The following is a 24,629-nucleotide window of genomic DNA, read 5'->3' on the forward strand; positions in this document are numbered from 1 at the left end:
ATGGAGTTCAAACATCCTAAACTGCTAAAGTTTTTAAAGACAAGAATCAAGCTTTTCATCTGCAAAAACACCCAATTTGAATAAAGCAACACACTGAAATTGTGCTTGACTATTTATCAATTCCCTGTGCCTGACCACTCAATGAGCAGTGACACTGTTTTCAGCCTTATGTCTATAACTAACACAATCCAATTATTTCCACTTGAACATTGGGCAAATGAAAGTAAAATAAGCTCCAATGTGGTTACTCATGGGCTTCAAGAGATTAGTGATGGTTTTAAAAATTAGGATTCTACAAAGGTCAAGATGCAAACAATTGGTTCAAGAGGAGATTCAGAGCAGGTTAAAGTAGGAAGAGAGACAATTAAATTAAACATATGTCTGATCCTTTATTTAAAATAGAGGGCGTTAGGTGCTAATTTTGAAATTCTAAATGGCTTCACATTGGAGAGTACATGTGCAAATATGGAAAACCCATAAAAATAATCTTACTGCTCTGATTTTTAAGCTTTAATAGTGTTTTGTAATCTCCTGTTATTTTGATTTAGCTCTTGACAGAAATCTTAAATTCGTGACTCATTTGTCTTAACTTATATTGCCTAGTAGAGCAGTTTCAGAGTGTTAATTGATAACTATCTGAATGTTGATGTCTAAAACAAACTAGTGGCACAGGCAAGCAGCAGATAATTACCATCTAGTCAATAATCACTGAAACCCACGCTGATCTGACTGAAGGACCCTCATACACTCAGTGCTGTAGGAGCACATTTCAGAGCACAGGCTGGTTAGTGGGGCAGGGGACTTTGCAAAATCCAAGAGGGGAGACTGCACGCGCAAAACGAGGGTATTTTTGTTTTCCGTCTTGCTGTCACAAGGCAGAGTCACCCAGCACAAGCTGAAGAGCAGCCAGGCACTGTAGTATTCCAAGCGCTGGAGGCGATTGTGTAACACTGGGTCAGGAAGTGGAATACTGACTAGGCAAGCGTCGCGTCCACCCCAGGGTTCTGGGAGCGCTAGGCTGGAGGGCTCAACCTGCAGTTCTAGGAGAAACGGGGCGACAGATCCCAAACTTTCCTGTGCAAAGACGTATCTGCAAATAGCACGTTCCTCGCTGAAAGGGGGGGGGGGGGGGATCTGTAAGTAGCCTACAGAAAACGCTTATTGGCAGGCGCCCAGCCTCTTAGAATCCAAGGGGGAAGGAGCGGCAGAGCAGTTGTGTGTGCTGTCGGCAAGAGGTGGGTGACGTCTATCCGGAAAGAAACGAAAAAACCAAGAGTTTCCGAAGCTGTTCTTTCTCTGCACGCCGTTCGCAAAAGGACCCTTTCCTAAAGCGCTCTTTACAAAATCTTAATTTCCTTCAGTAATAAAGCGCCCGTGCCCGGATCTAAGAAAACCTATGACTAGATGAGGCTTAGGAACTCATCAGCACGATCCTCCGTGAAAACAGAGGTGTGGAAACCAACAAGCCTCGTTGAAACGCCACCCTCTGAGACAGGCCTGAGAATTAACTAATCAGAAGTGGGCAAAAAGTAGGGATTTCAGAGGGCGACCTGACACATCCCCGGAGCCTCCCTCGACTATGACCCCCCCCCCCAACTCCTTATTAAGAGTCCAAAACGGTCCCCAGCCAGGGGACTGACCTAGGCGAGGGACGGAATTAAATCCCACTTCAGTCCTCGACCCGGTCGTTCGCTGCATAGAACTGGGGCAGCTGAGAGAAAGAGTGGGGGGCACGCTTCACTTCCCTCGCTGCGCCCCGACCCCGGTCGCCCGACCGGCACCTTGCCTCACCTCTCACCCTCCCCTCCCCGGGGCCCAGAGGAAGCGGAGGCTCCGGGGCGGCGCGAGTGCCCCGTGCCCGCGGCAACCCGAGGCGCGGCGCGCTCCTACCTGCAGCCCGGCTTCCCGGAGGCGGCAACACCTAGCGATGTTCCTGCAGCGTCCGCGGACCGGCGCCAGCCTCACCGCGCTTGCATCGCTTCCGAGATGCCAATCCGCCGTCAGCATCCAGGGGCATAGGGAACCCGGGTCCAGCGGTGTGCGCTCGCGGAGGGCGTGTGAGTGTGGCCCCGGGCGTGCGTGTGTGTGTGTGTGTGCGCGCGCGCGCGAGGGTGCGTTTCCTCCTCCGATGGCACAGAGGGTTCAGCAATCTCTTGACATCCAAACTAGAATCCCCCTTACGCGATTGGAAGGTGGAGTGCGTGAAGCTGGGCTCCACTCCCTCCCTCTTTATTCCGCCGTGTCCAAGTAATCAGAAGCTGTGTTCGCCGAGGACAAACCAAAGTCCCGCAGCCCCGGGCAGCGCGGCAGGCGCCCGCGGTCCTGGCCTGATGCTCGCAGCCCGCTCAGCTCCCTGACTGCGAGGCTTCACGCGGTCTCGCAGCAATTACCGCTCCCGTTCCATCGCGGGTGGGTTTGCTCCTCGCGCCGAGGACTCTGCGGCTCGCACGCACACGCACACTCACTCACACCTGCTCCGGTCTCTGTCTCCCGCCCGCCCCTCGCGCTCTCTGGGGAAAGGCAATTGGTTGGTGTGGTTCACCTTCGGGAAAGCAGTCGCCGCCACCTGCTTTTTGTTTCCGCACGAGTCCCGGGGCGCAGACGCGGAGAAGTGGCCGGGGAGGCTCCGGATGCAGCCACTGTCCCAGTGCCCCTGTCACTGCAGCTCGCAGCTGGGTCCCCGCGGGTGCCCTCCCGGAGACTTTGCGCGGTCCGCTGGAGTCCACTTAGCAGCAGCTCCCGGCCAGTCTCAGCCAGTCGCTGGAGCCTCCGAGCACTGCCGGCAGAGCCCCACGCAGCTCGCCCGTGACCCCTCTGGGCATGGTGGGCGGGGAGGGAGGGAAACCCGCCGCTGCCCCGCTGCCACCAGCACCGCAGAGAAGGTGCGAGTTCCAACCTCCAACAGAAGCGAGCAGGTGTCGCTGGTGTGGCTCCGCTAAAGGCGGGGAGGGGAGGAAGGCGGGAGCGGGGGAGGGGGCCGCTGAAACCAATCCCGATCACCGGAGGAAACCGAAGTAAACGGCCCAGCGACCACAACGTGCTCCCCGCGTCCCGCCGCAGGCGCTGTTCCGTCCAGCGACACCCGTAGTCAACCTTTTAGAAAGTCACCATAAAGGGCAGAGCCCCTGTTCTAGCCCAGACCCCCTATTCCACCAGTCCTGCTATCCCGGGAGTACGGAGTGGCCAGCCCCTCTGGCACGGCGCAGAGAGCGCGGGGAGAGAATGAGAACTGGTCCTGACACTCCTGGGTGAGTTGGGATGGCTGAACCGGGCGGCGGCGCCTCCCTGCGACTCCCTCCCAGCACTCAGTTCTGTGAGCAGAGGCAGCTGCGGCTGCGAGCCGGCAGCTGGTCCTGCAAAAACCGAGAAAGTAAAAGATGAGGCGGCAGCGACCGCTGGAAAAGCTGGACTGTGTCTCCCTCTAGTGCGAGACGCAGGCTACAAAGCCTTGATGGATAAGGACCGGGCTCTGAATTTCTAACACACACACACACACACACACACACACGAAAGAAAACAGTATCTGGTTTCAGAATTCTGCATTTTTTACAAATTCCAACCACTAATGGCTTTAGAGAGGAGATTTGCACTGCCGCAGTCTCTCAACTCCAGGAACTTCGTGATATTTATGGAAATGGAATAACACGACCCTGGAAGGTCACGTCCTTAGAGATTCTGTGAGATTGGGTGTTGGTTTTACCAGAGTGCATATGAGTGCAAATGAGCGGTGCTCTTAGGCTCACTCTGACCATGTCTGGAGAGGAGCAAACCTTAACCTAATGATGAGAAGATTATGCACTAATGACTTAAATAGGATGGATTTAGAAAAAGAAAAAGTCTGAGACACAATAAAATGCTGACCCAGGGACTCTTACAAGTCTCTTAGAACTATGGTTAACTCAAAGATCTTGTTCCGAAGCCAATATTCACACCTTATTCAACTAAACTAATAATTATCAGTATGGCTAAATTCCTGCCAGCTCTCATGTGCGTTTATAGCTCTGATTCACAGAAACCATTTACAAGCTAAGCACCTCATGCTCTCTCCGCCAGCTGTAAAAGGAATACTAGTTGCCATAATTACCATAAAATATGGAATATCTGTTTCACATAGTGATTTTTATCTCAACATATTTAGTAATCCAACCATATTTTGTATCTAAAAGATGTCAACTGATTTAATTCTATTGAGGTGGTTGTTATAACAAAAGATAATTCCATGAGGTTTTGTTACGTCAGCCAAGTTCAAGCCCTGTCTTATCTATAACATGAATATTTAGAATTTGTGAATTCACTACTTGAATTGAGAATTTGCTTTCAAAATGTTTCTATATTCTTAAAAACTATAACATATATATTACAGTTTGATTAAACATCTTTCCATTCACTCTAAATTTTTGAAGCAGTTCTATCTTAACTTTATCTTAGTATAGGTTTAACAGGAAAAGAGTTTACTTTAAAAAATAATTGAGTGGCCGGCACTGTGGTATAGCGAGTAAAGCTGCCGCCTGCAGTGCCAGCATCCCATATGGGCAACGGGTTCTAGTTCCGGTTGCTCCTCTTCCAGTCCAGCTCTCTGCTGTGGCCCAGGAAGGCAGTGGAGGATGGCCCAAGTGCTTGGGCCCTGCACCTGCATAGGAGACCAGGAGGAAGCACCTGGCTCCTGGCTTCAGATCTGCGTAGCTCCAGCCGTAGCAGCCATTTTGGGGGGTGAACAAACGGAAGGAAGACCTTTCTCTCTGTCTCTCTCTCATTGTTTATCTGTCAAATAAATTTAAAAAATGAAAGAATCTTTCTAGCTTCTAATTAGCTCTTTGTGGTCAGAGGAAAATCTATAATTAATCATTTTGCTACAATGTTGCTAGAATGTGGAATATTTTTACCCTTATTTTCTTTTTTTTTAAGATTTATTTATTTATTTGACAGGCAGAGTTACAGAGAGAGGTAGAGACAGAGAGGTCTTCCATCAGCTGGTTCACTCCCCAGCTGTGCCGATCCGAAGCCAGGAGCCAGGAGCTTCTTCTGAGTCTCCCACACAGGGGTCCAAGGACTTGGGCCATCTTCCACTGCTATCCCAGGCCATAGCAGAGAGCTGGATCGGAAGTGGAGCAGCTGGGACTAGAACCGGCGCCCATATGGAATGCCGGCACTTCAGGCCAGGGCATTAACCCGCTGCGCCACAGCACCGGCTCCTACCCTTATTTTCTGAATTAAACCCACCATGGTTTTACCAACATACAAAAAAGTAAATAAAATAAATGTGTAAATTACAAAATATAACAATTTTTATACAAAGTTATATGATGCTGAAATTTAGTAATAGCCTTTGTGTTTCTTGTAACTACCCAAATAATTCCCAGTAATTTTTAGATTAAGGTATTTTGAATTCCAACATTTGCTAGGCTTTGAAACAAAATCTATTGTACTCCCTCAAAAAAAAAAAAAGTGGGAAATAAACACCCTAGTTTAATAGAACTCTGGAGTTGATACTTCTTATCCTCTGTTTATTTAAACTGCTTGCTTCCTACAATCCAATTATTAAAAAGCAATTCTTTAAATATTGAATTTAACTGAATTGTAACTCATCATAGCTCTCCTTGTCCTGAAGGCTTGCTAAAATGTCACTATGGTGTACTTCCAGCTTTTTTTTTTTTTTTTGCTTCAATTTATTAAATGATTTTATTGAAGTGTAATTAAATCCAATAATTGATATAGTTAAAGTGTACAATTTGTTGAGTTTTCCTATGTAATCATTTCTGTGAAGCCAGTCAAAATACCAAACATTTTCATTCCCAGAAAGTTTCCTCGTGCCCCTTTATAATCTGTACCTTCGGAATTCCACCAGCAGTCTCCAGCATCCAGTTTCTATCATCATAGGTGAGTCTGCATTTTCTGGAATTCACATAAATTGAATCATATAGTATATGCTCCTTTTTCATGCTTTCTTCCATCTAAATAATTATTTTGAGATTTATCCATGTCACAGTATGTATTAATAGTGGTTTTTTTTTTTCATTTCTGAATAGTTTTGCATACCACACATTGTTCAGCCATTCACCTCTTAATCAACATTTCTAGTTTGGGGATTTACAAACAAAGCTGCTATGAACATTTGTGAAGAAGGTTTAGGGTGAACATATGTTTTCATTTCTCTTGGGAAAATACCTAGTAATGGAATGTCTGGATCATAGGATAGGGTATGCTTTAAAACAAAAAGTGTTTTCTGAAGTACCTGTGCCATTTCACGTTCCTGTCAGCAGTGGTAGAGAGCGTCTGGGCCACTTTAAGCTTTCTGCTAGAGACTTTATAGGTTATCTCAGCTCTTTATCTCAAATGCTCACATCATCCCTTAAGGTAGATGATATAACTTCACTATACATTGAAAAAAATTGAAACAATTTCCCTGTCATTAAGTGGTGGGGCTAGGATTCAAATCAGATCTACCTGAGTCCACAGTCAGTGTGTGGTTTGTGTTTAGTTTGGTTTTTGATCTGGGTTGGGTTCCTACCCACCCTCCAGTCTCCTCAGGTTTGCCCCAACCCCAAAAGCTAAAGCATGCTATCTTCTAGATATGGGGGATCAAGAGCATTTGGACCTGAATCCAGAGAAGTCTTGAGTCAGAGATGTTTGGTCCCTGAATAACATCGAAAGAAGTTGTTCACAGGCAATGCAAAAGTTAGTAGCAGCTCCCTTCTGTGTCCTGACAGGTACAAGGGTATCAAAACAAGTGAACAAAGACACTTTGAGTCCTACTGCATAAATGTGGAGAGGTGCCACCTGCAAGCCATCCAGTCTCACTGTTCCCTCTTGTTTTATTTATTTGGTGCTGACATTTCTTCCTTTTGCAGTAATGCTTCTCTTTTGCAATAATAGCACTTACCTATAAATACTTTAACTTTTCTTCCTATACACACATGTGTACCTCACAGGTTTTGTGCATTTGTTTGAAAAGCAGAGAAGCAGACACAGAGCACCCATTGCTAATGGCCCACAACAACTGCAGCTGGGCCAGGGCTAGATCCAGGAGCCAGGAGTTCAGTCTGGGTCTCACACATGTATGGCAGGGACTCAATTACTTGAGCCTTCCACAGTGTGCATTAACAGGAAGCCAGAATCTACAGCAAAGTTGGGTCTCAAACCCAGGCACTCTGATATGACATATGGCTGTCTTTACTAGAATACATGCCTGTTCCAGTGATTTTTAAAAGCAACACTTGCAAAATGTTTTTGGGTAATCAAGTAAACTGAAGAAAGCACAGAATTCACTCCATATACCCCAAGGTGACACGCATCTGCTAAGAATTTTAGTATCCCCATCATCTACCATGCTACCTAACACACGAGCCAGGACTGCGGCTCACTAGGCTAATCCTCCACCTGCGGCGCCGGCACCCCGGGTTCTAGTCCCAGTCGGGGTGCCGGATTCTGTCCTGGTTGCTCCTCTTCCAGTCCAGCTCTCTGCTGTGGCCCGGGAGTGCAGTGGAGGATGGCCCAGGTCCTTGGGCCCTGCACCCACATAGGAGACCAGGAGAAGCACCTGGCTCCTGGCTTCGGATCAGTGCGGTGTGCTGGCCTCAGTGCGCCGGCTGTGGCAGCCGTTGGGGGGTGAACCAATGGAAAAAAGGAAGACCTTTCTCTCTCTCACTGTCCACTCTGCCTGTCAAAAAAAAAAAAGAGCCTGCATCCCACATCAGAATACCTGGGTTTGACTCCTTGGAGATAGCTTATCTCTCTCTCTTCCCCCCGCCCTTTACCTGTATCTATCTCTTAATTTCAAACAAATATATTAAAAATACTTTAAAAGAGCACATGTTCATTTAAATAATATTCCTGCGGATTAGCGCAGTCAGGCAGTTCTTCTGGACTTAGCCGAGCTTATTCGTGTGTGTGTGTGGTCAGCCAGCAGTGTACCACTTCACTTGTTATCTGACAACTGGCTGACTACAAGCTGGAATGCTGGGGGTAACTAGGCCACCTGTCTTTTATCATCCAACAGGCTAGCCTAGCTATTTAACATGCTGGCAGTCACAGGTTCCCAAGAACAACAAGGGAGCCTCCAGGCCCAAATACATTCCAAGTCTCTGCTTGTCTCTTATTTGCTACAGCCCCCTTGGCTAACAGCTCATAAGGGCCAAAAAAAAAAAAAAAAAAAAAGAAAAAGAAAAAATACTCTATCTCCTTCTGAGTTGAACTACAAAAACACATTAAGTACCTGGTAAAGGGAAAGAAAGAACTTGTTTTCACTTTTGCAACCTAGTACAATGGCCGTTCCAGAAGCTAGCTTTGTATACTGTAGCTTAAATCAGGTGTCTTGTGAGCTGACCTGTGGAAAGCAGAGCAAACCCATTAAAGATTAAAAGACACTTGTCTTGCACAAGAATCAGAAGTTTGTCTGGAAAATCAAGGATCTAGATTTGCTCTCATTATCAATTTAAACAAGGTAGTCTGTCCAATAGCTTTCACCAATACGATAGAACATGTCTCCATAAATCCTTGTCTCTCTAGAAAGCACAAAATTTTCAGGATTTAATATGTTTTTATATTAGTCATAAAATTAATCTGAAGGCTTTGATTTACAATTCAAATTTATCAGTTTCTAAAATTTGACCTGTTAAACTAGAAATCACTAGTAACTTTTATATGACAGTGGTTGTATCATCATTCATGGGTGAACCTGACATCATATACTGAAATTATTCATATACCTTATTTGTTTACTTCCTGATTTTTTAAACCATGTTTCGAAGCAGTGAATTCATGAAATGAATAAACTGTTATAATGGCTTCCTAAATGGACTCTACTGAAACCCTCGGCACCAGCAGGCCTACTTAGATCTAACTCATTTGTCAAGGCTCAGGGCAAGGGTTGTCCCCTTCTCTAGAAAAGTATCTCCAATTTCCCTAATCCACTGTGTTAATTGTTTGCCCCACACATTCCCAAACATTAATACTTCCCTCCATCTTAATACTTATCACATGGAGTTATAATTAATTCATTTTTCATAGACTGCACATTGCTGTGAAAGCTCTTGGAAGTATATAATTCTGTATGTTCTTATTTCACTTAAACTGCAGATATGAATAGATGACTAGTACATCTCAATTCTCAGTTCACAAGATTGGGGAACAATATATGGTTACATTTATTTAATATCCAGTAATAATGACTTCAAATTGCCATCCTTAGGATCACAAGACTTACCACATTAATCTATTACAAGACTTCTGCAGTCTTGAAGAATGCTGACATGGCCTATGAAATTAACCATCCTGTTGCCCCTCACATGCACACACACACACACACACACACATGACATAAGGAACTCAAATGCACCCCAGAAGGAATAAATTTGTCTTGCATGCCTCCCAAATCCCAAACATTTGTTTCTCTATCCTACATTCAGCTGCCCCCACCCACATTTTAGCAATGAGCCTCAGTTCAGGAGAGTAACTGAAATACACTTTGCTCCAGCAGCTAATCTACAGTGGCTCCCAGGTAGAGGGGAAGTTCTATTTCTCCACAATGTTGTAGTTGGTCAAGAGTCAAAGAAAGCAATCTGAGACCAGAAACCCCAGATCTTCGCGATCAACTCATTGAACAGATATTTTTCCAAAGTGTCCCCATGCTGCCAGGACAGCTAAGAAAGGAAGAGACCCAGGCCGGTGCCGCGGCTCACTAGGCTAATCCTCCGCCTTGCGGCGCCGGCACACCGGGTTCTATCCCGGTCGGGGCACCGGATTCTGTCCCGGTTGCCCCTCTTCCAGGCCAGCTCTCTGCTGTGGCCAGGGAGTGCAGTGGAGGATGGCCCAAGTGCTTGGGCCCCCCATGGGAGACCAGGATAAGTACCTGGCTCCTGCCATCAGATCAGCGCGGTGCGCCGGCCACAGCGCGCCAGCCGCGGCAGGGTGAACCAATGGCAAAGGAAGACCTTTCTCTCTGTCTCTCTCTCTCACTGTCCACTCTGCCTGTCAAAAAAAAAAAAAAAAAAAAAGAAGAAGAAAGGAAGAGACCCAGCATCTGCTTCATACTGAACCCAGTACTATCTCTACCCTGTGTTGACTTAAATTCTGATGTTGAGCCCAGGTCGCTAGTATCTAGACATCCTTTTCCTTTTGTTTTGTTTTGTTTTGTTTTTTGACAGTGAGAGAGAGAGATATGGAGAGAAAGGTCTTCCTTTTGCCATTGGTTCACCCTCCAATGGCCGCCGCGGCCAGCGCATCGCGCTGATCCGATGGCAGGAGCCAGGTGCTTCCTCCTGGGCTCCCATGCGGGTGCAGGGCCCAAGCACTTGGGCCATCCTCCACTGCACTCCCAGGCCATAGCAGAGAGCTGGCCTGGAAGAGGGGCAACCGGGACAGAATCCGGTGCCCCGACCAGGACTAGAACCCGGTGTGCTGGTGCCACAGGCAGAGGATTAGCCTAGTGAGCCACAGTGCCGGCAACATCCTTTTCCTTTGTAAACACTGAACCTGCACAAAGGAATAAGATGAGCAATTTTAGTCTTAGTCCCTGGCTGAATGCTCATTTAGTTGTGACGACTAGAGCAAAAGAGAGCCCTTGTGAGAGTCGAACATTTGTTTCCTAGTAGTGAGGAGGCAGATATGAAATTAGAAGTTCTTGCTGCATGGCCAAACATTTCCAAAGGTGGGGAGCTGATCAAACTGACCAAGAACTACAGACAAAAAGAGGGATGAAGGCTTATGTTGTGGTGCAGCGGGCTAACCCACTGCTTACTATGAAGGAATCCCATATCAGAGTTGGTTCAAGTCCTGGCTGCTGATTCCAATCCGGCTCCCTGCTGATGTGCATGGGAAGGCAGCAGAAGATGGCCCAGGTGCTTGGGCCTCTGCCACACATGTGGAAGACCCAGATAGCATTCCAGGCTTCTAGCTTTGGCCTGGTCCACCCAAATGGGAACTGATCCAGCAGTTGAAAGATCTCTCTCTCTCTGTCTCTCTCTCTCTCTCTCTCTCTCCCCCCACCTCCTCTCTGTCACTCTGTTTTCAAATAAATAAATAAATATTTGAAAGAAGAGAGAGAGAGAGATCAGATAGTCAAGAAGCAATTATGATCACTTTATCAGCCAAGGACATATTGGTTCCATGATCAAGTGACCATCACAAAGGGTAGTGCCTGAGACATCAAGACAATCGGAGGAAAAAAAATCATTCCTTGATTGTATTAATGGCTGGTCCCATGTATTTATGGGCTGTATATTAGGTTCTGTGAATATTGGCCTTTCAGACACTTTAGTTTCTAGTAGAAGGCAGGAAAAACCAATTGCTAAAAAAACTGTTAACAGAAAAATAACAGAAAAACTGTTAATAACAAGGTAGTGGGACATCTCATGAATTATAGAACAGGGTAGGTAACAGATAAATAGCTATAGAATCATTGTGAATCACTGGCACAGGGCTAAGATTGGGCAGAAACTGACAAACTCCAAACAGATGAGACATCAGTGATTCATGCGGTGAATACAACTGTCTTAGCAATACATGTTTCAAGGCAGGAGCATCATGTTTGATGAAGCTGTCTAACTAAATCTCCCCCTTCTCCATCAGAAATAAAAATATCCATTTGTTTGAGGTAGGAAATCCAGGGTATTTAAGAACTTAGTCTCTAGAAATGCCTGTGGTATCAGTATTGCTATAAATGTAGTTTTCTCAAACTTTGTTTTATATATTTGTCAAGTGCCAGCGCCATGGGTAGTGGATAAAGCCACCGCTTGCAGTGCTGGCATCCCATATGGGTGCTGGTTCCAGTCCCAGCTACTCCACTTCAACCCAGCTTTCTGCTATGGCCTGGGAAAGCAATAGAAGATAACCCAAGTCCCTGGGCCCCTGCAGCCATGTAGGAGACCTGGAAGAAGCTCCTCCTGGCTCCTGACTTCAGATGGGCTCAGCTCCAGCCATTGCAGCCATTTGGGGAGTGAACCCGTAGTTGGAAGACCTCTCTCTCTCTCTCTCTCTCTCTCTCTCTGCCTCTCTCTGTAATTCTTTCAAATAAATAAATAAAACTCTAAAAGCAATGATTTGTTTGTTTATTTATTTATTTGAAATAATTACAGAGACTTAGACCATCTTCCACTGCCTTCAAAGGCCATAGCAGAGAGCTGGATCGAAAGTGGAGCAGCCAGGACTCGAACTGGTGCTCATATGGGATGCTGGTGCTTCAGGTGGTGGCTTTACCCGCTCTGCCACAGCACTGGCCCCTTGGTTCATCGATTTTTATAAGAGCTCCACAGAGTTGGTCGTTCTGTGGCCTCCACCTGGGGTGTGATGCCAGCCTCCTGTCAGCCCTGCCAGATCTAGAATATCTATCTCTTGACTCTGCTGAGCTCTAATTAATCTTAAACAATTAATATATCTTCTAATATTTATTCTTCCTGTATGGTTTATTAGGTTAACCAGATTCTTTGATATCTTTCTTTTTTGTCCTTTTTCTTCTCCCTGCTTTCCCAATGCAAGGTTGTGAAAGCACAGATTCTTTATCAGGAAATCAAAGAATTCCCTCAGCAGGTATAGACCGACCAAGATGGGAACAAATCTACTGCACCATCTTAACAGCACTAGATCCTCCCTGCCTTTAGTTCCAAGTACATTTCCCCTGTATTATTTTGTAGTTAAACAGCTATTAATAATATATAATTTTGTTCATCCACAGAAGGGGTCTAGGAATGTGGAGAAGAGGAGCAAGATCCACTAAACCAATTGACAGCACACTGAAGACTGTTTTTAATTGAAGCTAAGTGGAAGGCCGAGTTCATACATTTCAAAAATGGGAATGAAAAATACAAAAGCAAATAAATACCTCTTTCTTCTTATATGTTCTATAAAATAGATATGTCCCAATTTAAGACTTATAAACAGAGGGCTGGCATTGTGGTGTAGCATGTTAAGCCAACACCAGCAACTTGAGCATCCCACCTGAGTACCAGCTCAAGTCCCAGCTTCTCCACTTCCCATCCAACTCCCTGCTAATGGGCTGGGAACACAGCAGAAGATGTCCCAAGTACTTGGGCCCCCGGGAGACATGGATGGAGTTCCAGGTCCTGGGTTCGGCTTGGCCCAGTCAACGCTTTTGTAGCCATTTGGGAAGCAAACCAGTAGTTGGAAAACTCCCTCTCTCACTCTCTCTCTCCCTCCCTCTCTCTCTCTCTCTCTCACACACACACAATCTCTAACTCTACCTTTGAAATAAAAATAATGGCATAAACTGAGGCTTAGAGATTAACTTTAAGTAATTCAGTTAAAAAGTGAGGACAACTAGAATTACATTTAGTTTTGTTTAACTCCAAAGCATGAATAAGAACTTGTATCTCCTAGTTTCCTGGCCAGTGTTCTTTTCATTCTACATATTGTTGTGATTTAATTATCTCCAGAGAGCTGAAGCTCAGACCCAGAAATACCTCCATTCAAATTTTTGCTGTACAAAATTTCTTCCAATTTTTAACATAGGATGATTTCTGTCATCCAACAGGATCAGAATATCACATGCAAACATTTAAGACTTCCCTGTGAAAGCTTGACCACCCAGTGTCAAAACATAGCAACTACAGACTGTAACTAACATTTCAGCAGGCAAGCATGCTAGTCCATGCTGCCTGTTTTACAGCAGCAAAAATAAATCATGACAGAGTCTTTAAATGGTCAAAGTTGCACATATCAAAGATACTCTCACAACAGAAAGAAGTACATGAAAATGAGAAGGCAAGGTTTTTAATGAAAAATTTAGTAGCATAAATGAATAGGATATATCCACCTCAAAATACTAGAAAAAATAAATGAGTAGAAAAACGGAATAAAGGAAATAAGATAAATTTTATGATTGTGTAGGAAGCAGCCAAAAACAAGAGGAGTTATGTTCTGTCTTTTTCACACATTTTCAAACATAGAAGTTAATTAGACTGCGTAATGAACCACAAAAGAAATTAGTGGGATTGCCAATATCAGTGGTATTCAGAGAAATATCTTGCTAGACAACTGATGGGAAACCTATAGAAATCAAGTTATACCAAGGTGTAATGACAAACACAAGTGAACAACATGCAGCGAGAGAACTTTTAGGACCAATGATAGAACACTGTCATCTAAGTGGATTCACTGCACACTTGATTGTACATGGACAGCATCTGCCCTTCATTAAGCACAAACAAAAATTATGACACCATCACAAAATGAAGTTATTAACTTACTAATCCCATTACATGAATGACAAAGAAGAATAAATTTTGAGTGGTGCAGTAGTCTGCTTTACGTTATTATAATGCAAGGCCTGAGGCTAGCTAACTTATAAAGAAAAGAGGTTTGTTTAAACTTCTGAAAGTGGGAGAGCATGGTGCCAGCCCCTGTTCAGCTCTGATGTTCCCACATCAAAAAGGCAGGAGAGCATGTGGCACATCGCCAGTCAGAAAGGCAGAGCAAGGGGAGGGGCCAATCAGGCCCTTTTTATGACAACCTACTCCCACATGAACCAACTTGGGCCCCACAAGAACTACTTATTCCCTTCAATGGCAGCAAGTCCCAGTGACCCCTAATTTCCAATAAAGTTCTCATCTCCATCTGAGACTAGTCCATTAATATTTCATCTCCTGCATCCTCATCCAGAATCATCCACACTACTCCACTTAGAGCATCCTAAACTTTTTCTAATCTGTTTCTCCAGACTCTTCCAGCTTCTGCCCAGTACTCAATTCCAAAGCTGTCTCCATGTTTTCAAGTATTGTTATAGGAATGACCCCACTCCTGCTACCAGTTTTCTGTATCAGTTCATCTTCCAGTATTGTAATAAAATACCTGAGATGAAATAACTTATTTTCTTAAAAGAAGTTTATTTAGCTCACATTTCTGGAGGTGCACAAGCATGGTGATGGCCTCTGTTCACCTCTGGTGAGGGCCCAAAGGCAGACACCATCACAGAGAGGGGAGCACATATGGCAAGGAGAGATCAGTGCCAGACAGAAAGCCAGTGTAAAGAAAGGGGACCACCTTCCTCTTTGTGTAACAGCTCACTCGCAAGAACCAACTGGAGTCCCATGAGAACTACTCACTGCCTTCTAAGGATGATATCTCCAGTGACCTACCACTAAGTTCCACCTTTTGAAGTTTCTACCACCTCTTCAAACCACTACACTGGGGACCAACAGTCCAACACATGAACCTTTGGAGAACAAAATATATGTAAAAAAAAACATGGCAAATAAGATAGAGAGTATGTGTTTATTTTAATTTAGAAAGAGGGAGACTCACCCTATAACTTTGAGTTTTAGGAAAGGATTTCTAATGCTAATGTATCTTCTTTCACAATCACTCTGAATTTGATCAGGACCCTCTGGGTCAACCTCTGTTAGATCCTGTCATAGGTGTCTGCCCCAGCACAGTGCACAGATGCACAAATTGTAGATTAGAGTAGCAGCTCTCAACATTTTTATCAGCTTGCATACTTGGGATACAAAACATGCTTGCCAGGGTTATCAAAATTCCTGACTCCTTCTCTGCAAGACCTTTCTCTGAAGAAAATATAGCTAATGCAAGTAAGAGAAAGGACAATTATAGGGATAACTTTCCTAGTTTAAGTTTCAAAGTACTTCTCAAAACTCAGTACTTTACTAGCAGTAACTTTATTGTCAATGACCCAATTCACAAAAAAATGTAAACTTGTATAAAGCTGGTGTTTAGGCAATCAATATTATTAAACATTGTAATTTAATTATCCTTTTGATTTAAGACATACAGAAAATCAGGGAAAGGTGGGTAGAAACAAAATGTGTTTATATTTACCATTTAATAGAATTGGAAAGGAGGTTTCTAAAAGTAATCAGTTTTTCTTTATTTCAAAAGTTTATCTTCAAACTATCCCAGACCCAAAATCTCCCTGTCATTTTAATAACCTTTAGCTACAAGTGGCCAGTGCTGTGGCGTAGCAGGTAAAGCCACCACCTGCAGTGCCAGCATCCTATATGGGCGCCGGTTCGAATCCCAGCTGCTCCACTTCCAATCCAGGTCTCTGCTATGGCCTGGGAAAGCAGTACAAGATGGCCCAAGTCCTTGGGCCCCTGTACCTGCATGGGAGATGCGGAAGAAGCTCCTGGCTCCTGGCTTTGGATTGGCGTAGCTCTGGCGATTTCGGCCAACTGAGTGGATGGAAGACTTTCTCTCTCTCTCTCTCTCTCTCTCTCTCTCTCTCTCTGCCATTCAAAAAAATAAATAAATCTTTAAAAAAAAAACTTTAGCTATGGAAATCCAATGATCTCTCAAAGAGGTCACCTGTACAGAAATACTTCATCAAGTCATTCATCTCACAATAGTCTACTCCTTCAGGTTTTGTCCTCCGTGGGTTTTGAATAGCTAATTTCTATCTCTTTATTATCATGTTTTATGTTCTCCATGGATGCTCTCCGGGAATAATTCCTCTTTATGAACATTAGATGCTTTGCAAGTTTTTACAGTTGAGCCTACCCAACTTCTCTGACATCGCTGGAGGAAAAGTTTCTCTCCACCTCCTTTGTCTGCTAAGTAACTATTCTCAGATACCATCCTTCTTTTCTTGGTAGATAGAGTTGTTTTAAGCCTACTAGGATAGTTGGTATTGTCATAATCTCTACCCCCAAAGAAAAACTAATAAAAATGAAACATTTGTAGATTCTGGTTATTAATCCTTTATCTGTTGCATAGCTTGCAAATATTTTTTCCCATTCTGTCGGTTGCCTCTTAACTTTCCTGGCTGTTTCTTTTGCAGTACAGAAACTTCTCAATTTGATGCAATCCCAAATGTTAATTTTGGATTTGACTGCCTGTGCTTCTGGGGTCTTTTCCAAGAAGTCTTTGCCGGTGCCAATATCTTGCAGGTTTTCTCCAATGTTCTCTAATAAGTTCATGGTGTCGGGTCGTAGATTTATGTCTTTAATCCATGTTGAGTGGATTTTTGTGTAAGGTGTAAGGTAGGGATCTTGCTTCATGCTTTTGCACGTGGAAATCCAGTTTTCCCAGCACCATTTATTGAATAGACTGTCCTTGCTCCAGGAATTGGTTTTAGATCCTTGATCAAATATAAGTTGGGTATAGATGTTTGAGTTGATTTCTGGTGTTTCTATTCTGTTCCATTGATCTATCCATCTGTTTCTGTACCAGTACCATGCTGTTTTGATTACAACTGACCTGTAGTATATCCTGAAAAAAATGAAATGACCTAAATGAAAGATCTCTGTGAGTGAGGTCCCAGTGGAAAGAACAGGTCATCAAAGAAGGAAGTACCTTTCTCTGAAGGGAGGAGAGAACTTCCACTTTGACTAGGACCTTGTCTAAATATGATCAGAGTTGATGAACTCAAAAGGTCTCCATAGCCTTGGCAACTCATGACAAGAGCCTAGGGTGATTACTGACGCCATAAAGAAGGTCAATTGTTTAAGTTAACAACAGGAGTCACTGTGCACTTACTCCTCATGTAGGATCTCTGTCCTTAATGTGCTGTACATTGTGATTTAATGCTATAACTAGTACTCAAACAGTATTTTTCACTTTGTGTTTCTGTGTGGGTGCAAATTGTTGAAAACTTTACTTAATATATGCTAAATTGATCTTCTGTATATAAAGATGATTGAAAATGAACCTTTTTTTCTTTTGTTTTTATTTATTTTTTATTTAGTAAATATAAATTTTTGAAGTATAGTTAATGGATTACAATGGCTTCGCCCCCCCCATAATTTCCCTCCCACTTACACCCCTCCCATCTCCCGCTCCCTCTCCCCTTCCATGCACATCAAGATTCAGAAAATTGGATTATATTATATTATTATTATATTACATATAATATATAATATTATTATATTATATTATATTTCATTCAGAAAATGAATCTTGACGTGAATGGAAGGGAAGAGGGAGCAGGAGAGGGGAGGGTTGCGGGTGGGAGGGAAGTTATGGGGGGGGAGCCATTGTAATCCATAAGCTGTACTTTAGAAATTTATATTCATTAAATAAAAGATTAAAAAAATGAAACATTTGAAAATGGTTTCTTCTTTATTCATTTGGCATTCTAAATTATCAGATATACTCTGATTCTCAAGAAAAAAATAAATTACAGCTGTGCTGATAGAACACACTTCTTCACTATTATAGTATTTTAAGAACGAAAAGTACTTCTAACCTCATGAGTCCAAGAGATATAAATTTCAAGGCAAAAATTACTCACAGAAGGTTAAAACATTTAATATCAAAGATGTCTGAAAATAATCCCAAATTAATGCTTTTGAAGTCTTTGTCTCATATTCTAATTTCAAAAAAAGGCAACTGTGAAATTATATAAACAGAGATCACAGAGCCAAAAATAATGTATTTTGATTGTTTTGGTGGAAATAATTATATTAAAGATTATGATATAACTATACTAGTGGAACTTATCCCAGTAACCTAGAAAGTTCTGAGGCTACAAATCATAGCCCATCTCTGAAATAGTTCATATCCAAGAGCCACTGGAAAACTGACTTTTTTTCTGGATTTACTCGTACACCACCCCATCCATTGATCCCTTCTTATCTAGATAGGGGGCACCGTCAGAAAAGTCATAGGAACAAGGAATAGAAGAGTGTTAAGACCATGCTTTAGAATTCAGAGTAAAAGTTCCTAGTTGTACTTTGTTTATGGACAAGCTGTCCAGTTTTCAGGATGATTGCTTAACAGTTTAAGTAAGTTCGATTTGATTAATAATTATTAAAAGTACAAGTAGCTATTAACAATCATTAAAAGTACAGTTGTGTGATACTTTGCTTTATAGATACATATAGTTTTCTTTTATAATTTATAATCCAAGCTAAAGAATACTTATGAGCCACTGAAATTGATTAAACTCAATTATTCTTCCTTAACCCAAGAATGCCTACTTATGAATAGGATGTCTTTCAAGATTTTATATGTTGATTGGAACTCAGAATGTCACTATCCTATGGAAACAATGACTAAAATGGAGATTGGGTTTTTAGACCTTTGTACAAAAAACTACTAAACCTGGAGATGAGAAAATTCCTGGTTTATACTACTACTGGTATGTATACATCATTTGGACTCCCAACCTTTGGGAACCACTGAGAATCTGATGGTATCACACATTTCTAAAAGGTCACAAAGTGTTTCAAGGAGTCTAGCGGTCCCCTGAACCACCCAGGCACCCCAAGTTAAGAAGGGTTGATTTAGGCCATTATTTGTATAGGAAGTTAACTGCCATAAAGCAAGCAAGCAAGCAAGCAAGCAAGAGAGAGAGAAGGGAGGGAGGGAGGGAGGAACTCAATGTTATGGGCTGAATTGTGGCCCCCTCCAAAATGCATATTTTGAAGTCCTAACTCCCAGTGTCTCCGAATGTAACTTTGTTTGGAGACAAGGTCTTTTTTAAAGGCAGTTAAGCTAAAATGAATCCTTTAAGGTAGGCCTTAATCAACTAGGGCTGCTGCCCTTACAAGGACAGCAAATTCGGACACAGACGTGCATGCACACACAAGAAGACCATGAAATGACAGACATCAACAAGCCAAGGAGAAGTCCTTCTAAGTCAGCCCTGCTGGTCTTCCAGCTTTCTCATTGTGACAAAATAAACTTCTGTTGTGTGAGTCAGCTGTCTGGGGTACTTGGTTATGGCACCCCTCAAAACTAAGAAACCAGTCATCCCTTCCTTTCTATAGAATATGCCTTAAAGTAGTGATCAGAAGGAAGGCCACTCAAGAGATATTAGCTTAAAAAACTTCATTTGTGATGTTAATAACCAATCTTATTCATGCCCCTGCACCAGTGTTGAGAGCCACTGCCCTGACTCAAAGCAACAAAGGGTCATGTCTAGAGAGGGAAGGAAGTTACAGAACTCTCACTTGAGAGAAATTACTAACAAGCTAAATCATTATTTTTGCATAAGATATCTTTGCATATCCACATAAGAGACCAAAAGTTTCCAAAGCATTCATACTTCCAGGTTTCTGAATTAGGAAACAAAAGATACTTTCCACTTGCTCACATTTTGTTATTGATCAATTTTCATAAATTATTTATTAATTGCATGTAGATAAGCAATCAAGAGCAGCCCTGTGTGTCCTATACATACATAATTCAAATTTCTCTTCTCAGAGGTTGCTCTGACAGTGGGGATAACCTGAAATGGAAAGAGCCTGAGAGAATAACAAATTTCCCAGAACATCCCATAGCCTAGGGAAGTACTAACATTTTCACCTATTCTGTCATCATTCAGCTCTGCTTTTCAGACACAAAGAATTATCAGAACACAATATTACTCAGGGCAAAATTACTGCAGCCACAGTCTCTTCAGAACAGTATTTGGCTTAAGAGACAGAATATTTTTCTCAAACAAAAAAGATATGGCTGCAAACACAGGTTTTGCAACTTGTTATTTGTGTAATCTAAACTCCCTGAACCTTGGTTTCTCTTCTGTGGAGAAACAGTACTTACTTAATAACAGCTATACTAATTATAAGAGTTGTAGTGAACATCAAATAAAACTATATAAGAAATGTTACTGTAAGAGACAAATGGGTTTTGCTCATTGAAATAGGGAGTCCCAAGGACTCTGATCACCAAGGTAAGTGAAAAAGGTAAGGGAACTTTCACAAAGCAATTTTCTGAGCTAAGAAAATAGCCAAACATTTCAAGGACTTTTGGATTCAGTCTGAGTTTACACTGTAGCACCATTAAAGTACCAAAAAATAGGGAGTAAAATAATAAATGGAGTTCCAGCCAGTTTCCAACTAACTGTGTCCACAGACCTATCCAGTGGTCACCACTCCTGTCCCTAAATACATAATTGCAATGAACATGCTTGGCAGTTAACAGAATCCCTATATTGGTTCCTTGAACTGTGGGATAAGACTTATGTAGTAGAGAAAGCTCATCAAAAATCTATGAAGCTGCCCTTCTTCCCCTGTTGAGGGGGCCAGAGAAGGTGGTAGCAATTTAATGTCATTAACTAAAATGTGCGTGGCTGCTGGTTCTCGTCATATCTCCTTTTCAACTGACCAGACAGGACCCTTCAAAAAACGAACATAACCTGGAAAGTGACAATAAAATAAGTGAAACTCAATCATAAAAACAGTTCCATTTGCAACTGTTTTGCCAGCTGTAACCACAGCCTCAGGGAACCAGTGCACTATTGCTGATCTGATGAACAGGTCATTTCCCAGCCCTACTGGAAAGATCAGAAATAGCTTGAATTCACTTGAGGCATACAGGTTTTTATATGTACAGCCCTAGCCAGAGCTAGGTTAATTATTTTGCCCTCTAACATGATATAACCCAAAGAGGCCTGAACTAGTTATTTAGCAAACCACAGCCTTGGTTTATTACATTGAAGGTACTGTGCTAATCAAAGAGAATGTGCAAGACATAGCACATATTAGAGACCTTGGTATAATTTATGCATTCCAGAGACTGGGAGTTAAACCCCATAAAGATTCAGGTAAACACTGCATGGGTGGTATATAGGAGTCCAGTGGTCTGAAAGAAGCCATGAGACTCTCTCTAAACCACAAATTATTACACCTTGCATCTCAACAAAAAGGAAGTACAATGCTTGATATTTGGCGTTCTGAAAGCGACACAATTCACAATAGTAACTATGACTCTGACTCATTCACCAGATAGCACCAAAGCCAAGAAGCCTAGAGTGGGATCCAAAGCAAGAAAGTGGCCAGCAGATCCAGAACACAGTACTCGGACCATATGATCTGGCAGATCCTCCATTATTAAAGGTTTCAGTGATGGGGAAAGATACTATGGGAGTTAGGCAACCCCTCAAAGCAAAATAACAACCTCGAGGGCCTTCCTGCAACACCAGCATCACATATGGCCACTGGTTCAAGTCCTGGCTGCTACATGTTTGATCCAGCTCCCTGCTAATCCACCTGAGAAGGCAGCAGCTGATGGCCCAAGGTTTTGGGACCCTGCACCCATGTGAGAGACATGGAGGAAACTCCTGGCTCCTGGCTTCTACCCACCCAGCCCTAGCCATTGCGATGTTTGGGGAGTGGGCCAGTGATGGAAGATTTCTCTATCTCTGTCTCCCCTTCCTCTCCATAACTCTCACTTTCAAATAAATACATATTTTAAAAAAGGAAAGAAAAAGAGATAACAGTGTTGATCACAATGTTTCAAAATCAAACAACACCAACTGAGGCAGGATTCTTACATCATCTTTTAAAGAAGTTCTCTGGCCTCCTGGAGTGCTGTGGGCCCCATGAAACAAAGACAATAACCAGGCCATGGGACATTAAGTCACCAGTGGACAAAAACTGACCACTAGAAAGTAAATTCTGCCAGACCCACATAAGTGAGCTGAAAAGAGCCTCTTGCTCCAGATGCAGACTCACTTCAATGTGGAACAACCCTGAAGGACTAGGCAGATTCCAAAGCTTCCCCCAGGGATGGCTGAGGCCCTTGTCACAACAGCACCACCCCCAGCTCCTCCTTTTGCCCATTTCTATTCCCTCTGCTTTCCACAGGTATTAATTCCAAGGGCATTCTTCAATAACTTCTTGAAAATAAAAACGCTCCCTGGAGTCTTTTCCTCAAACAAGACCTGCCTGAGATAGATGACACCAAAATTCTAATGAGTTAGACAAGTGGAAGTGAGGGAGGAGGGAAAAGAAGACGTACTTCTGGATTTTTCACAATAAGTCCAAATTGAATTGATTTCTAATTTATGATGAGTAGAAGAAAGGAAGAGAATAAATAAAGAAAAGTAGGGGCCATCGCTGTGGCGTAGTGGGTATAAGCCGCCACCGGCAGTGCCGGCATCCCTTTGGGTGCCAATTTGAGTCCCAGCTGCTCCACTTCCAATCCAGCTCTCTTCTATGGCCTGAGAAAGCAGTAGTAGATGACCCACATGCACCCCTGCACCCCTGTGGGAGACCTGGAAGAAGCTCCTGGCTCCTGGAGCAGTTCCAGCCATTGCAGCCATCTAGGGAGTGAACCAGCAGATGGAAGGCTGACCTCTCTCTCTCTCTCTCTCTCTCTCTCTCTGCCTCTCTGTAACTCTGCCTTTCAAATAAATAAATAAAAAATAATAAGATATTCTCCTTCAAAAAATTTTAAATACACTAATGTGTATATATTTTTTTAATCTCTGGGGAAAAAAAAAGAAAAGTGATTCCCCTCCTTATGCTTATAGTATGTTCTGATCAGTTAGGTAGGCCTTCACTTCCCAAGTTACTGAAATAAAGATAATGTTAGCCTTAAGAAATCATACCACTTACCATTTACCAAAGAAACAGCTAAACATTTTAACCAAAACCGCACTTCTTTTTGCCTCCTATGAAAATTCTGAATTCCACTTAACAACTCCTGTTGAGATATTAGTTTGGGTGTCCCTAAAAGTGCGTATGTTAAAGGTTTAGTCCTCTAAGTCTTATGTCATGATTAACGCTAATGTTTAATGTATTAAGAGTGGAAACTTAATCCAATTATGGTATCTGAAAGTGACACCTTTTAGAAGAGATTAGATTAGAGGTTGTTAGGGTGGAGCCCTCAGAATAGTAACTTTATAAGGAGGGACCACTTAGACAAACAAGCATTCTCTGTGTCTGTGTCTGTGTCTGTGTGTGTGTGTGTCTACTTCCTAGCTTGCCCTGTCATCTTTCCTTCACACACATTCCATCATTGCTGTCCTCTGGCCTCACCTGGCAGTTGAACCAATGGAACCTTCCAGTCTTGGACTGTAAACCTCCAAAGCAATGAGCCACAATACATCTTTAGTAGCTTATCTTAGATATTTAATTACAGTGACATAAAGCTAATACAATAACTATTTGGCACCCACAAATACGTCAAGCACTGTTCTATATCCTATGATATAGATCTGGGGCATTATTTTAAATCTATGAACCTTAAATCTATGAACCAGAAAAGTGTTTCAAATTTATCTTGGATACAAAATTATTCCTATGCAGTTATTTTCTTTCTCTTTTACATTTTGTTGATTCCTCTTTGTAATTCACAAAGTCAACAAAGCAATGATAATCAGAGTAGTATCAAAAGGACATTTAAATTGAAATAGTTTTCTGTTTACCAAATATATTCTGAAGGACATTGTTTCAGGCAGATACACATTTACATAGGAGATTCAATAATATCATACTTGCAAAGTAGCGAGGCATTTTGGCATTTTGGATTTGAGGTGATCAGATTAAAATGGCAGTGTATGAAAATTGTGATTCACACCAAATGAGGAAAGAGGAGGACAGAATAGCTTTTTAATTACTGACAATGAATATGTCAAGGTGACTATAGCAAAAGAAAAATTTTAAATGGGAAAACATTTTTTTCAAACAAAAGCAAACAATTTTAATGTTCCTCTTATTAATATTATATCTTGCAATTGAAGGATAAAATAATGCCCCAAATCTGAAAATAAAAATGTAGAAAATAGAAAGTATATCAGTGTAAAAACTGAAAGAAAAATAAGAAAATAAGGAGGAAGAGTGGGAAGGAGGGAGAGAGAGTAGGTACAGTGGGAAGTATCATTATGCTCTTAAAACTGTATATATGAAACATATGAAATTTTTCCCTTTTATAAATAAAAAAAGAAAAAAATCTAGGTTGATTTATAAAAATTCAAATAGTGAACTAAACAAAGTTAA

The 24,629-nt window shown here is 42.4% G+C and overlaps 1 protein-coding gene and 1 long non-coding RNA gene across 5 annotated transcripts in view; one reads left to right on the forward strand and one right to left on the reverse strand.

The window, feature by feature from the left end:
• Window positions 1–3,223, reverse strand: part of TAFA2 (TAFA chemokine like family member 2) — a 528,509-nt gene extending 525,286 nt beyond the window's left edge. For 3 of the 4 annotated variants that reach the window (XM_089307431.1, XM_089307432.1, XM_089307430.1), the window contains exon 1: window positions 1,891–3,223. The gene's annotated coding sequence lies outside the window, so the exon portion shown is untranslated. The remainder of the gene's footprint in view (window positions 1–1,890) is intronic. The other variant, XM_008256723.5, reaches the window with a different exon arrangement.
• LOC149123505 (uncharacterized) lies at window positions 3,110–13,182 on the forward strand. Its single transcript, XR_016216160.1, has 3 exons — window positions 3,110–3,248; window positions 5,797–5,877; window positions 12,668–13,182. It is a non-coding gene; the product is annotated as an uncharacterized LOC149123505 (long non-coding RNA).
• Window positions 13,183–24,629: the final 11,447 nt, after the last annotated feature.

This window comes from Oryctolagus cuniculus, chromosome 11 (genome assembly GCF_051225735.1).
Source record: "Oryctolagus cuniculus isolate XC-2025 breed Fujian yellow rabbit chromosome 11, ASM5122573v1, whole genome shotgun sequence".
In the NCBI taxonomy this organism is placed as follows: domain Eukaryota; kingdom Metazoa; phylum Chordata; class Mammalia; order Lagomorpha; family Leporidae; genus Oryctolagus; species Oryctolagus cuniculus.